This window comes from Magnolia sinica, chromosome 19 (genome assembly GCF_029962835.1).
Source record: "Magnolia sinica isolate HGM2019 chromosome 19, MsV1, whole genome shotgun sequence".
Lineage (NCBI taxonomy): Eukaryota > Viridiplantae > Streptophyta > Magnoliopsida > Magnoliales > Magnoliaceae > Magnolia > Magnolia sinica.
In genome coordinates this window covers 58662637-58679006 of record NC_080591.1, presented here as the reverse complement: position 1 = coordinate 58679006, position 16370 = coordinate 58662637, and the positions used below count along the sequence as shown (strand labels likewise).

Here is a 16370-nt window from a genome sequence, read left to right as displayed (position 1 = left end):
GCCGCTGCTCAGTCCGCATGCGTGCCTCTCTCGAACGAGTGCCTGAAAACAAAGAACGTTCTCTCCTCATCAAAATCACCTTGAACGAGCAGTCCCAGCAGCTCACGGCCACCTCCCATGGATACATACTACAAAATCGAGGATTCAAAGGCATATAAGAACATCCAGATATTCTCAGACAAGCTTCATCGACACTGCCAACGTATAATAGATCCACCTTACGTTTCCAAAATATTATGTCACACTTCAATATTCAACCTATGGCCTGTAAATTCTCTGCACAGAGCTTGGCCATTGGTGCTAGCAATATGGCAAAGCAGGCCATGAAAGCTTGTAAGGAGTTACATATGGCCATGGAGATTAATATTTTGACATTGTCGTTGGTGCAAGATGATGGAGATGCAGATTCAATGGCTAGGATTTTGACGTGGTCCCCTGTGGTCCCTGTATCAAGATCTTCTATTGAAGAATTGGAGAGGATGGGCTTAGAATCCCATGCAAGTGTGTAATATGTCAAGATGAATTCTTGGGAGGGGTTGGGATATTGTGTATGCCTTGCTCACATATTTTTCATGGCCAATGTATAATCCGATGGTTGGAGGAAAGACACGTATGCCCAGTCTGTCTATTTGAGATGCCGGTGAAGCACATGCAAGAAAGCTGATTTTTTATTTTTTTATTTTTTTTATTTTCTATAATCAATCTTGTCAAATTTTTACTGGTATGTATGATATTCTATTTGATTTTAGCTTTTTTAGTTTTTTTTTTTTTTTTTTAAGCCATTCATCCAATATTCAACTTTTCTATTCATCTAGTCACTTGCTTATTCAAAACCTTGTACTTGTGTAGGGTCCACCTTGTTATTTATGTGGGCCATGCTATAGAAATTAATTAACAACTTTAAAAAATAAAAATAAAAAATAAAAACCTTCCAAATTTAAATAGTGACCCACATGATCTGGATGGGCCCGATTCTTGGGGTAGTGCCGTGAACCATCTGCACAAGTTCTATGCATCGTTATATGTTTCAGAATCAAAAGCTATGCCGGACTTTTGCCAGCCAACGTCTGGATATGAGGCACACGCCGTTGAAACCTTCACGAGGCTAACCTTGACGGATAAATGGCATCGAACTGTTCATGAGATTATTCTTGGAACGGACTGAAAACAGAAGCATTGGCCTGATTGATGTAAAGTGGGTCTGATGTAGAGCGGGTCAGGGACAGTTTCATGGCCAAGATGTATCAGAAAAGGCCCGGTCGATGAAAGAATTGATCCGGACCGTCAGACCTTAAATCGGGCATATCTCGCAATTTGGAATGAGTTATCGGGTGTAAAATATATGATTTTGGGGTAGGACGAGCTACTTTAGCTACCCAACCCCGTTATGTTGGTTGCGTAAGCCGGATTTGCGAAATACCATCGGATCAACTGTTGTTTCCCTGTTTTAATTACATTTTTATTATAAATAGTAAGTTTTAGTTTGATTATAACACTTCATCCATTGGGCTTTAGGAGTTGCGCCCAACGTGAAAAGTGCTTAGAATAATTAGGAGAACAGCGTGGTGAAGCCAAATAGGAAACTTACTATTTTTGGCCAAAAACCTCGTGCACTAGTAGACATCGCAAATGTCTATAAATATAAGTCTACTATTTATATAAGTTGCGAATTCTAGGAGTTTTAGTTGTAGTTTGATTTTGAAATTTCTCTCGTTGCTTAGTATCCCTATACAAATGGTTGTAAACTCGTTTATTTTAATCATCAATCAAATTACGAATTTTCTAGAATTTATTTCTATTTGTCCGGTTCTTTTCATCATGGATTCGAGAAGTCTCCGTGAGGAGTCCAGAGAAGTTCCGTGGATTCGGAGTAGTTATCCTTGAGGAAGATAGTGATCGACCTTATCACGTTCATTCCTGCGTCAAATGGTATCAGAGCGAGGATTCCCCTCGGGCCGATGGTAAACAACGAAGGTATGAACCAAAATTCTGTGGATGATGATACAAGGATTCGTTATCTTTCAGAAAGAATGAAAGCTTTTCACCGGGTTAGTCAGTTAACTATGCAAGGGCTGTATGCAACACTCAACCGTCTTGCAGATGCATTACTTCCGCCCCAAATCCTAGATGATGCTCCACCGCCTGTGGTTGCTGTACGACATAACCCCAATTTCCGTAGAGCACTACCAGTGATAAATCGTAGGGCAACACTAGGTGATTCGAGCTTTAGCGACGAAGACCTTAATGAAGGCTTTGCTTGACGACCAATCCATGGAGGCGATCATCTAAATCATGCTGAAAGAGACTATCGAGACAAGGCCAAACTTTTTAGTTTTAACGGTTTATTATGCATAGAAGATTTGCTCGACTGCCTAGCCGAACTAGACATATATTTTGATTATATAGACGTGTCAAAGCATAAAAAGGTGAAATTAGTAGCGTTTAAATTAAAATCTGGTGCTTCTGTATAGTGCGAGCAATTACAACTCTTACAAGCCCAACAAAATAAGGCGCCCATCTCAACATGGCCACGGATGAGACGCCTTCTTCGATCTCGATTCCTTCCTAATGATTATGAACATGTATTAATCCAGCAATACCAAAACTGTTAATAGGGGAATTGAACTGTCAACGACCGTCTATAAATAGTAAGCTTACTATTTATAGTAAGTCATGATTTCTACTAGTTTTAGTTGTAGTTTAATTTTGAAACTTCTTCCTATGTTTCATGTCATTATTTAAAAAGGTTGTAAGCTTGTTTTAATGATCAGTCAATTATTACGAATTTCTAGAAATTATTTTATTTTCTTATTTTCCTTGTGGATTCGATGTATCTTTGCGAGGAGTCCAGAGAAGTTCCGTGGATTCAGAATAGTTATCCCTTGAGGAAGACGATGCACGACCTCAACACGTCCTTCCATGCGCCAGTTTGGTATTAGAGCCAGTCTTTCTCCTCGGATCTATGGCTTCTAGCAACAGGTTGGGCAATAATCCCATGGATGTGCTCCAGGAAATTTGCCTTTAATGGCAGCGACTTTCGAAGTAGCACAACAAGAGAATCAGCAAGTCATGCAAGGGCTGCAGGCTGTCATTGTTCACTTGACGGGGGCCCTACGGCCACTCTGTGTTCATGGCGGTGACCCGCCACTAGCAAGTGTGGGAACTCGTAAACGCACTGATCGTGGGATAGTGTCGACAGTGAACCAAAGGATCATCCTTGAGGTGGGAGACCCATCAACGAGGAGGTCGACGACGTGGTACTCCAATATCCAGGACAAGACATCGATTGAGTAGATCGAGAGTTCAGAATGAGAGTCGATATTCCTAATTTCAATGGATGGCACCCCCTTTCCTTAACGCCGAAGATCTGTAGTTGGATGAGTCCTTGGTCCACCAACTCCCCTCTAAACGCCCATACTTTTTCTTGACTAACGTATTCCAGAGGGTCCCGTCCTCCGTCCCTAGTCTTCAGGTCCATTTGCCTCAGAGGGCCCAATTCATACTCTTAAGGTCTTTTATACCAGCCCCGCCTTCTTGTACGTGCTTACACACCTCCTTCCAATCGACCAAATGAAATTTCTTCTCTTCCTTACCATGCCATAGAAAACCTCTTCTTAACTTTTCCAGTGTTGCTAGTGTCAAGGCCGGGCATTTGAACATCAACATGAAATAGAAAGTGCTATGGAATCCCACTATATCAAACTCAAAAAATAAAAAAATAAATATAAATAATAAATAATAAAAAAATGCTGTGAGTCATGCTAAATTGTCTTAATATTTCTCAAGCATATTGCACATGGGTCATACCTCATTCTCTTCAATTCTCATTCTAAAGTACATCCAGACAGACTTTTGGGCTAATATATTACACCTGGGATTGATCAGAGCCGAAATCCAAATTAACAAATTTTCAAAAGAAAAACTAGTAAACATACAGATGTAGGCATTCATAAACTTGAAGCAACAAGAAAAGGTCATTATTTGTTGTCTATTAGACCCTCATGAATTTGAATTAAGGAATAAGAAATTCATGCAAACTTATTTCAAGTTGTGAAAACTAGTATGATGAATTGAGAAGCACAGTCTACATGCTATAACATATTGCAATAAATCAAAGTTCCTACAAAGACCTGCATCACAGACACCGAATAAATTTTTATTATTTTTTTTAATTTTATCAACAGAAGAAGAATACTACCAAAATGCAGCCCAAGCATCTACCTTGAAATATATATAAAAATTAGTTCATTTCTGATGGGCATCAAATGACAACATCTGTACATTAAATAAATAAATAAATAAATAAAAAGAGTTAAAAAGTATAAGATTAGCTGCCTTATACCTGCATGTGCACCTAGCAAATCTCAGTCATTAGACCTTCAGTTGCATAAATTTTCTTGTGCTTGGGATCATGAAACAAAACCTGCACAGAAATGGATTGTCATTTAGGATCAATGAAGATGCACAAAGATTAGTGCCAAAGCACGAGATTTAAGCTCATTTTCATATAATCTCTTATACATTGCGACCTATGCCAGAAAATAAGAAAAAGAATTAGGCATTATTGCTCCATAACAAGCATCACATCCAGCTGCTCTTGAATGTGATTAGAAAAAAACATCGCTTGCAAATTTGCAAAAAAAAAAAAAAGAAAAGTAAAAAAAGAAAAAAGAAAAATTAAATGACTGCTGCTCAAAATAATCATGTAACAATTACCAAAGATGTTTGCCCAAATTACAGGGTAAAGACAACAGGCAAACTGCACCCCTCACTGAAGTTCACACTCCAATTTCAAAGGCCTCAACAAGTCCCTGTCATTTGGACTACAGAATATAAGAAGCAACGTTTTTATTTATTTATTTAGCTGGAGTTGCTTGAATCTCTCCCTTACACAAAAATGTCACCTTCGAAACTAGAGAAATGGATGTCAATTTTGGGGCTACCACAGAAGGCAGTCTACTGTTTCTGTAGGTTGAAGCAAAGGACTACCATGAAATGAAGGGCCTGCTCCTGTATTGCATGGCCGTTAGCACTCTAGCCCACTGTCCACCAAACCAAATCTCTGAGAACCTACTCCACAACTCAGCTTTTTCAAACTTTTTTTTTTTTTTTTTTTTTTTTAAATTATTATTTTTTTTAAAAAAAATTTCTGGGTGAAATTATTGAAACCCCTTGCAGTAAATAGCCTTGAAGTTCTGATTTTTGAGCCAACATATGAGGCCAACTAAACTTCCATCTCACTCTCCAAAGGAGTGAAAACAATTCTGAGTATAAAAACCACTTTCTTTTCTTGTGAAGGACACAGGAATGGACACAGGAATATGTTCTGAGTTAACTAAATTCTCTTGAAGCTTGCAAAAAGAAATTAGTTTTCAGTGGTTAACGTTCAATTCCCACTATTTCCTTTGGTGGTGCGGTCTACTTGAGCTTTGGATCTACCTCAATTTTGGGCTCACACCTTAAAATGATATGACAAAATGGATGGATAGCCTGAATAAAACACATACATTATGGTGTGCCCCACGTGATGGGTCAGTAGGCAATCAGCATCCCCACAATGGTGGGAGCCTTTCCAGACCAACCTAGTACTGGAGGGGTCACTAATGAATCCCATCTGTGTTTGACCTAAACCTTCCATCCATTTTTCAATACTCATTATGAATTAAAATATGAAATAGATCCAAATCTCAGGTGGCCGCACTACTGTAAATGTCAGTGATTAAATGGCCCCAATAAAAACTTCCTAATGCCTATTATCATGTTTATTCACCATCCAACCTCTTGTCAGGTCACCTCACCTTAATGAAGGGAAAACACAATTATCAGTTTCATACAAAACTTGTGGCTCCCTGTAAGTTTTAATCACTCCTGTTTTCTGTGTGTGGTCCACCTGAGATTTGGATCTGCCTTATTTTTTAGCTCATGACCTAAAATGAGCTTAGAAAATGAATATACCATGTGATAAAACACATACATCATGGCAGGGCACACCATAACCAGTGTAAGACAAGTGATGGCTATTGCATAAGCAGCTCACCCATAACCAGTGTGTGACACAAAAAGATAGCAACCTCCAGATCTGCAGGAAAGAAAAAGTCCTTCAGTTAGATTACATCACCTGAAATTAACAGAAAAAAAAAAATTCTTAGTTAAATATAAGAGAAATCACCGTAAAACAGATAATAGTTGCTAGCTGTCTGATACATGATACATACTCATCTTGACAGGAGTGGATTGCGTCAATATCTGTCAATAAGGCTTCTCTTTCTCGTGTTAGCGGTATCCTCTTGTATTCAATATTGTAGCCTTCAGCTTTCATTCTGTGTGTGTGTGGGTTTGAAGAAGTCTTATGTTTCTTCGGTGCACTTTGAACAGGCATTTGAGAAGGCCTGGACGAAGTCTTGCTCATCAGCTCCTTCTGTTCTTGTGGTGCCTGCAAACAAGAACTACCTTCTCAAATCAATCACCTTTTCAGGCCCTTGCAGATCTTCCATTACAGTGATAGTGAGATGAATCTAAACCCAAAAATATCAACCATATCTTATTCAAAATTGAAGATGGTTTCACAGAACGTCTTCATTGTCTTCAGGGGACAAATACAAACACAAGTGTCCTATTCTTCAGTACTATTCATATCCAGTTGTTGCTTTAACTTGAAACACCTACGACCCATTCCATTCATTTAAAGTTTTATTAATCAATGTAACTCTTTTTTCTTTTTTTTCTTTTTTTCTTTTTTTTGTATTTCTAGAAATCTGAATTCAGTGCAACTATCAAGATTTACAGGAAAGGTAAGGTAAGTTGACATTATATAACAAACAAAAACAGAGAAGGACATAACCCTTTAAAAACTGAGGTTTCTGCCCAGTTGCCCAACGGAAAGAAATCAGAAGCTCCCTGGTTTCAAAAGAACAGTGAGTGATATTAAAATCCTTCTCTTTATTTTAAGCAGCTACATTAAATAGATCTTGTTTAAGATGGCCACGTGTGAAAACCCACAAGAGCACATCGATCATAAATAATAAATCTACCACTTTATTTAAAAGCTCAAAGAAAATAAGAGACGATACTTGATCATGCCAACTGTAACGGTGCCCCGTACAGGAGCTTGTCAGACTTTAAAAAGATCTTGGATCAGCTCCCAGCGGCGAGCTTGTGCACAAACCAAACCAAACCAGCATACTTAATGACCTCTGGCCAATCTTGTGAAGCCACAACCTTTTTTTAATTAGAAATCAAAGAGGATTTCATTAAAGAAAACTAAAACCAAAAATGCAGAACCTGGTAGACAGAGGGCCACTCACTGGACAAATATCCAAATCTCTTTCACCAGATTTCAATACCATCATTTTGCGACATTTGTCTAGGCATCCAAGGATTACAATTTCTCTGAAACCTTTGACATTTATAGTAGTAGTCCTAGGCTCCTAGCCATAGAAGATATCCACTTAAATCAGTCTTAGATAGAGTAAACCAGAAGTAAATAATTTGACCCATGATAAGTGTTTAAAGTTCGGCACAAGTTAAGATGATTTATATTACAAGTCAATTGGATCTCAACATTAATCTGTTGGTAAAACCTAATTTGGGGGTATCATTGACTTGGAGGCATTTGATTAAAGGCATTTGACATCATTCCTCCCAAGTAATTATAAGAAAAGATTGAAATTAAATTCAGATGAAAAGATTATTTATATTACATTAATGCTGCCAATAATCCCAGTGAAAGCATATCCATAAATCAAAAGATATGAATTATATGGTACATTCCCTTCCAAAAATATGGTTATTCACCCAGTGTGAACATTGAGTACAAAAAACTGATCGAGAAAAAAACAGAAAAAAAAAATCTCAATGCAATGACTAATATCTTGAAAACATCTACAAGCCTATTTTATTTTATATTCAAACTTCTTCAATTTGCACCATTGGCCTGCTGACATTAACAGATCAGCTAAAAAGAAAAACATGACAGCATAGTTTTGAAAAATTTTAAAGCATGGGATGATGTGTTATGATTCTTCAACCCTGTAGTCATTTTTAAGATGAGAAAAATGCAACCAAAGATGTAAGAAGTGTCTGAATCAAATTACAAATCCATGTAGCAGACTTATTCCCATTTGAATATCTGAATGAAGGGGGAGAGAGAGAGAGAGAGAGAGAGAGAGAGAGAGAGAGAGAGAGAGAGAGAGAGAGAGAGAGAGAGAGAGAGAGAGAGAGAGAGAGATACAAATACAGATTTTTACAAGTAGAAATAAATTAGCACAAATGGCCTTACAATTACAGCTAATAGATCAAGATACTATAATTCAGCAATCAAGAAATGATCAATTCTAAGATTGTGTGATTAACTAGCTTGTGACAGTACACCCATAGATCGTCCCCAAAGACCTATGCAGGAAATTTTTGGGTTGCTTTGTAGATAGGACACCACAGTTCTAAGATCATCTTTCTGACATATAGATAAACAAACACATCAAAAACTTGAGCACATGTAAATAGCACAAGATTAGGTGAAGTTGAGGATGAAGAAATTGATATATATATATATATATATATATATATATATATATATATATATATATATATATATATATATATATATATAAACTAATGAAACTAATGAGATGTTGATAAAGTGTCTACAGTTAGCTATAGAGGTGACAGAGGGATATAGAAGTGGATTCCAAAAATGGGAAAAGCAATGGGGTACATCAAAACAGAGGATTCAAATAAGCAAATATCCTCAATTTCCAACTCCTGCCTTGACTGGTTTCCAAAAAAACACGAGTTAAGAATATAAAAGAAAAAGTAACGATGTCAGCTAAAAAAAATAAAAGAGAGAGAATCAGCTAATGAATACAATCCTATCAAGTTATCAAGCCAACTCCAGAAAAAGGTTAGTTCTTGAATTCTTGGCCTGAGGCTAGCTTGCAAATCCCAAGGGAAACGTGCATATTTCTTTAATTTGTCATATAAATTGACATTCCAAGGTAATGAATTCTAAGTTCCCAAGCACATTTCTAGATTCTGCAGAATTTTATTCCCAGTTTCTAGACATAACCAATTGATTCAATTTCTCGGAGAATTTGTTTCATGGAAATAAATTCTTTAGTAACTTCTAAATTCTAGGTTGCCAAATGACCCCTAAAACACATTGCTAGCACAATTTGTATTGTATATGAAAAAAGAAGCCTCTATATAGAAGCAAGTACTTTATTTGTGTTCATGGGTGGTCCCCACCATGCAGTGTCTTTCCCAAAATCAAGATGATCTGTGTTGTCGCAACATTTGAGTGAAAAACCAACGCTCAACATTCGATCTAGTGTCATAATTCATTGGAACCCACTCTTAAGGTTGAGACTCTAGGGCCATTCATAGGTGGAACCCACTCTTAACATGTGGTGGCTCAACAATTTAAGCAACCTCACTCATCATGTGGTCATGGATCTTACAAAGCTATGGCATGCTCTGATACCAATTTGATGCAGGACAATTAACCACTTGCTCTAAAAGCTCGAACTGTTAGAGTATGGCGAATTAATCACTTTATCTCATAGCCCAGGCCCCACATCTCATGGGTTAGGACCTCCGCTGAACCCCCATCGTGGGATTGTGGGCCCCAAATCACATGGGCCGCCCATCCCGAGTGTGTCCCCGCATCCCACGGGCTACCCCACTCGAGCCCGGTGTGAAATGCCCATGCATTAATATGTTTTTCATCCCAAGCAGTGGTGGACTAGGGGTGAGATGATGATACATACCATGTGTTCAAGGGGGAAGAATAGAATGTGGTAGGGCTATCTTTCCACAACACAACTTGCAGGTTGAATTATCGATTTGGTTTAACCATCTACTAGGCCCTACTAAGGATATCTTATTATGTAGAACTCATCCCTACTATACAATCCTATTTACGACCTTTATTCAATTTACTCCACCGAGTATTTCAGTGTCAATTTTTCATTTTTCCATTGGCTTGATGTCCATGATCAGATGGATACGAATTTCTAATCGGTGTGATTTTGATACATAAGCCGTAAATCAGTATATAGGTTGACCTGATTGGTACAAAACTGTGCCATGTGTGTTGTATTATATATGGCCCTACCATAGTCTGATTCCTATGACTCTACTTTATCATCTATTCATGATCATTTCTAATATGTCTCAAACTCAAAATTGAAATTGAAAACTAAAAATGAACAAATCAAAAAAAGGGAAGAGGAGTGGCCTAGTAGACCTACACTCTTCCCCGGCCTAAACCAGCAGAATAATATCTCAGAAAATGGAAAAAATTAAAAAAATATTAAAAAAAAATCAAGAATCTAGAACTAAGAATCGAGAATTTACCCTTGTTTGTATGGAAATCGAGAATGAAACTGACCGAAGTGGTCCTACGCACATATATTCTCTAGAAACCTTGTAAAAAAATATAAATCATCATAGAAACTATATAAAGAAGAAAGAAAAAGCTATATGGAATCAATAGCAAAGCAACATAGGAAAAGCAAAAAAATAAAAAAAAATAAAAAATAAAAAAATATTACCTTTGTTTCAAGCATAAAACCTTGTTAACTATTGGGTATTGCATTTGAAACAGTTTTTTGAATACGGAGCTGTGACAGTTGTCCCTATTTCTTCCCGAGGAATGATAGGTTACTTCCTTGACTAAAGATATGTGAATGGTATAATGGCGTGGACTCTTGCTGTTTTTTCTTTATTAGACATCTATTTGTTGAACACCATGAAAAGGTGAGGACACCGCATCCACTGTAGTCATCTATTTGGATTAGTGAACCATGGGCTCCACTTGTAAAAACTTAAAAACTTGAACAGAGCTATACAATCTTTTGGGTTGAGCTACACTTGAATCAAAAAAAAAATAAAATTTGTTGAATTTGTGATGGTAAAATAGTGTGGGGTTTCTTTCATTTCCGCCTAATTTCTGAGAATGAGGATTCTTTTGTTGACTTCAAATGAAATCTGATTAAACATGGGGACTTGGTTCTTCTTAATTTCTGGTTTTTGGTTGATATGATTGCATGGTGGAAAAAAGAACATGGTTATGTGAATAAAAATGCAATAATAAAATAAGTGCAATGTGCATGTGTGTGCATCATAGCTATCAAAATCATTCACCTAGGCATTTCAATGATTGCACAACTACTAGGTGTATACTGTCCTGGTGGCCTAATACAATCATGTACGAAATTCAAAAGGATTGTAGGTTGATTTTGAAAATAAGATAATTCAACCACATAGTAAGATCTCTAGTAAGCCAATGCATCAAAACTATCTCAAATTTATGGATAGAACTTCACTCAAACATTTCACCAAACACCTAAATGGCAAGTCAAACGAGTGCCTGGAAACAAAGAACCTTCTCTCCTCATCAAAATCACTATGAACGAGCGGTCCCAGCAGCTCACGGCCACCTCCCATGGATACATATACAAAATCGAGAATTTAGAGGCTTCTAAGAACATCCAGATGTTCTCAGACAAGCTTCATCGATACTCTCAACGTAATAGATCCACCGTACGTTTCCAATATATTATGTCGTTCTTCAATGTTCATCCAATGGCCCGTGAATTCTCTGCACAGAGCTTGGCCATTGGTGCTAGCGATATGGCAAAGCGGGCCATGAAAGCTTGTAAGGAGTTACATATGGCCATGGAGATTAATATAGTGATATTGTCGTTGGTGCAAGATGATGGAGATGCAGATTCAGTGGCTAGGATTTTGACGAGGTCCCTATATCAAGATCTTCTATCGAAGCATTGGAAGGGATGGACTTGGAATCTAATGGTAGTTAAGTGTGTAATATGTCAAGATGATTTCTTGGGGAGAAATTTCCGCCCACGGACCTTTTAAGCCCACTTATTTTCAGCTCCCAAGAATAAGCCCCAGCTGTACGGACAGCTTTTCACAGGTTGAAAATTCCCTCCTCTTTTAAAAATGTGATATTTGAAAGCTGGGCACTATTGCTACGGATTATAACCGTAGCCATTATCGACTGCCGTGAAACAAAAGTCTATGCACTTTTTTTTTTTTTTTTTTAACATGGAGAACTTTATTCTACCTACATTTTTCTCTAATGCATTTTTATATAAATATGTATATATAAGCATATATAAAAAAATTTCTCTCTCTTTTTTTTTCATTTCTTTCTTTATTCATTTAACAAGAATATCTTCTAAACCAAAATTAGTTACTTGACGTACCATATATGATTTTCTAGTAGGAGAAGCTACTTTAGCCAACTAACCTGGTCATTTTCATAGATTCCATTAGGTCGATGGTCGAAAATTCATTTCATTCACTTCGCGGTCAATGTCATTCATTTCATTCACTTCGCAGTCAATTTCAATCAGTTCGCGGTGAATTTCATTAACTTTCTGGTTAATTTCATTCACTTTGTGGTTAATTTCAATCACTTCAAAGTCAATTCCCTTCATTTCACGATCAATTCCATGCATTTCACGATCAATTCCGGCGATTCCCCTTCACTTCACAGTTAATTCAATTCATTTCACAGTCAATTCCCTTAACTTCTCAGTCAATTCAATTTATTTCACGGTCAATTCCATGCATTTCACGGTCAATTCTAGTGATTCCCCTTCACTTCATGGTCAAGTCTCTTCATTTCACGGTTAATTCCCTTCATTTCACATTCAATTCCAGCTATTCCCCCTCACTTCACGCTCAATTTAATTCATTTCATAGTCAATTCCCTTCACTTCATGGTCAATTCAATTCATTTCATAGTCAATTCCCTTCACTTCATTGTCAATTCAATTCATTTCACAGTCAATTTCGACAATTCCCCTTCACGGTCAATTCAATTCATTTCACGGTCAATTCCCTTCACTTCATGGTCAATTCCATGCATTTCATGGTCAATTCCCTTTACTTTACGGTCAATTCCCTTCATTTCACGGTCAATTCCGGCGATTCCCCTTCACTTCACGGTCAATTCCATGCACTTGATAGTCAATTCCGATAATTTCCCTTCACTTCACGGTCAACTCAATTCATTTCACGGTCAATTCCCTTCACTTCATAGTGAATTTTATGCATTTCACGGTCAATTCCCTTCACTTCACAGTCAATTCCATGCATCTCATGGTCAATTTCGGCGATTCCCCTTCACATCACGGTCAATTCAATTCATTTCACAGTCAATTCCCTTCACGTCACAGTCAATTCCCTTCACTTCACGGTCAATTCGAAGCATTTCACGGTCAATTCTGACGATTCTCCTTCACTTCACGGTCAATTTCATGCATTTCACGATCAATTCTCTTTACTTCATAGTCAATTCAATGTATTTCATGGTCAATTCCGTTCATTTCATGGTCAATTCCATGCATTTCACGGTCAGTTCCCTTTACTTCATGGTCATTTCCATTCATTTCACGGTCCATTCCCTTCACTTCACGATCAATTCCATACATTTCACGGTCAATTCCCTTCACTTCACGGTCATTTCCATTCATTTCACGGTCAATTCCCTTCACTTCATGGTCAATTCCATGCATTTGACAGTCAATTTCCTTCACTTCACGGTCAATTTCATGCATTTCACGGTCAATCCCAGAATTCCCCTTCACTTCATGGTCAATTCCATCATTTCACGGTCAATTCCCTTCATTTCACGGTCATTTCCATTCATTTCACGGTCAATTCCCTTCACTTCCCGATCAATTCTGTGCATTTCACGGTCAACTCCCTTCACTTCACGGTCAATTCCATGCATATCATAGTCAATCCTGGCGATTCCCCTTCTCTTCACGGTCATTCCTGGTGATTCTCCTTCACTTCATGGTCAATTTCATCCATTTCACGGTCAATTCCCTTCACTTCATGGTCAATTCTGTGCATTTCATGGTCAATTCCTTTCACTTCATGGTCAATTCTGTGCATTTCATGGTCAATTCCTTTCACTTCATGGTCAATTCCATGCATTTTACAGTCAATCCCGATGATTCCACTTCACTTCAAGGTAATTCCATGCATTTCACGGTCAATTCCCTTCATTTCACTGTCAATTCCATGCATTTCACGATCAATTCTGATGATTCCCATTCACTTCACAGTCAATTTAATTCATTTCACGGTCAATTCCCTCCACTTCACGGTCAATTCCTGTAACGCCCTGAAAATCGGGGGTCGAGTAAAAGTCCAACTCCTGAGTTCTAACGCATTACTTATTCAACATATTTAATGATGATTAAATGTTGTCTGTATTAGTGCATAAACATGAATAAGATTAAGCCAAAACTGCAAAACATAATCCAGGGACAGTTGTAATACGCAAGCAAAAGACTGAAACGAATATATATAAGTTTACAAATCAGTATAAGTCCCCAAAGTATGTGTGCATTGCCAGGTCAAAAATTACATGTATTGTTTCAAAATGTAAAATATCAAAAATGTAACAGTCCACTACAAATATAACCCTGAAGCCCTCGCCGATCAGAGCGGTCTATGTGAACCCGCCTGAATAGTGCATATATGAGAATGCCTCCTCATCATCCTCGAAGATCGGCTCCGCCTCGCAGGCTGCGCCATTAACTGAACCTACAACAGGATCTGGTTGGTGTTTAAAACACCGTCTCGTAACGTGGGAGTGAGTGATCAACTCAGTGGAACAATAAAGTAAAAGTTAACATGTTATCAATTCAGTCAAGCAGTAATGATAAAGCAATACAATCGAACATTCCTAGATACTCTGATTAATGCAGGATGGTATGAATAAATGATGTATGCCCTCGCCTGCACTCCCTCAGCGATCTTCATCTAACGGTCGCGCATGTCAGTCACTTCCTCGTGCTCTCTACACATCGCCAAACGGCACATGCAATGTGGTGCATGAGCGTGATTACCAAGTTCTTATTAGTCCTTTTTCATACAGCAGGATTGGGAAGCTAAGGTACCTCCATTATATCAATTCTCAAATGATGATCCATTCTAGGGTCGTCAGTCTTAGTAAGTCTCATACGATGTTACGGTTCTAGGTCACTGTAAAGGGCTCGTCACTTGATCAGTGCAGGCCTAGTTTGTACTCTTATTGCTACGGAAAGGCTCGTCGCCTCTACGTAGTCTCAGAGTACGCTTGAGGTCACTACAAAGGGCTTGTCACCTGATCAGTGTGGGCCGACAGCTCGAATACAGTGTCCCATACCACCGTATTCGGCTCACGAGTCTGGGTTGCTCACTGGTCACTACGGGGAGGCTCGTCACCCCAGCGTAGCCCGACAGCTCGACCACGGTGTCCCATATCACCATGCCCGGCTCATGAGTCTTAGCGAATCGAGGTACCAATGTTAAAAGGGTTTCACTAGTGAGTTTGGTACCTTAGATTCAAGTAGTAACATTCATACATGGTGAACATACATCGGGTCAATCGGGTTACTTGACGAGCTCGACTAGTACGAGCGCACGTTGAGTTAATCGACATAAAATACGTAAGCACTCTGTGTGGCTTAACCTCTGCCAATAACCAAGGTACGACTCGGGTTCATCGAACACGTCTTATGTGGCGAAATCAACTTCAACAACCTATTCAATGCTTGTTACCGATTGCCTGGACTATTCCGTAGTCCCAAACACATTGATTATACAGATAATCATACATGCTAATCAGAACAGTAATGGATCAACAATTTCAATCATACCAGCATGTGAGCACTTGATGGATTTCAACTTAAACATGAATTCACACATATGCAGTGTCTAAGTAAAACAGACAACGAATATAAGTTACATGGAGGAAATCATACACATCGTTATGGTAGTTGAGAATCTCTTCTCAATGCCCGTATAAAGTACAATATATCACACACTTGTTCATTCAGACATTTCTACAAACACTTAGACTACATATTCCAACATACGTGACGTATGTTGGTTATAGCATGTATTAGGGCAAATCTTTTCATCAAGGAGTTGTTACACATACAACTAGCATAAACACACGAAAACTTATCATGGCAAACATACGTTCAAATTCCATATGTATACGATACTTTCTACATATACATGGAATACACTAAACTCAAAATAGTTCATATATATAAGAAACAAAAAATAAACATCGCATTTAGCATGTGAAATAACACCCACATCAGTAATAAACCATTAACCGACATTGAAAGCCTTGAAAACCATAACCTATACGTTTATAGTCCGCACCTTTCGCCGGTAGACTCGTAACGAACTCAGTTTTAAAGCAAAGTCTTTATCTACGGCAGATGGCAACCTATAGCATAAATTAGGTTAGCTATTTCATAACTTACACTATTTGAAACCCTAAAATAGGTTAGGGTTAGGTTTGCTTACCTAAGAACAGAATCAGAATCGCC

General features: G+C 38.1%; 2 long non-coding RNA genes across 6 annotated transcripts; both read right to left on the bottom strand.

Moving 5' to 3' along the window:
- Positions 1-205: 205 nt before the first annotated feature.
- Positions 206-6318, bottom strand: LOC131235235 (uncharacterized). Of its 5 annotated transcripts, XR_009166012.1 has the most exons (7): positions 6170-6312; positions 5971-6079; positions 4522-4623; positions 4343-4423; positions 3808-3871; positions 3232-3692; positions 206-330 (listed from the first exon to the last, which is right to left on the bottom strand). It is a non-coding gene; the product is annotated as an uncharacterized LOC131235235 (long non-coding RNA). The 5 variants fall into 5 exon arrangements; XR_009166011.1 differs by having other exon boundaries at positions 4343-4623; positions 5971-6118; positions 6216-6318; XR_009166014.1 differs by having other exon boundaries at positions 4343-4623; positions 6216-6318.
- Positions 6319-8355: 2037 nt separating this feature from the next.
- On the bottom strand, positions 8356-11389 carry LOC131235236 (uncharacterized). The gene is made up of 2 exons (XR_009166015.1): positions 10354-11389; positions 8356-8452 (listed from the first exon to the last, which is right to left on the bottom strand). It is a non-coding gene; the product is annotated as an uncharacterized LOC131235236 (long non-coding RNA).
- Positions 11390-16370: the final 4981 nt, after the last annotated feature.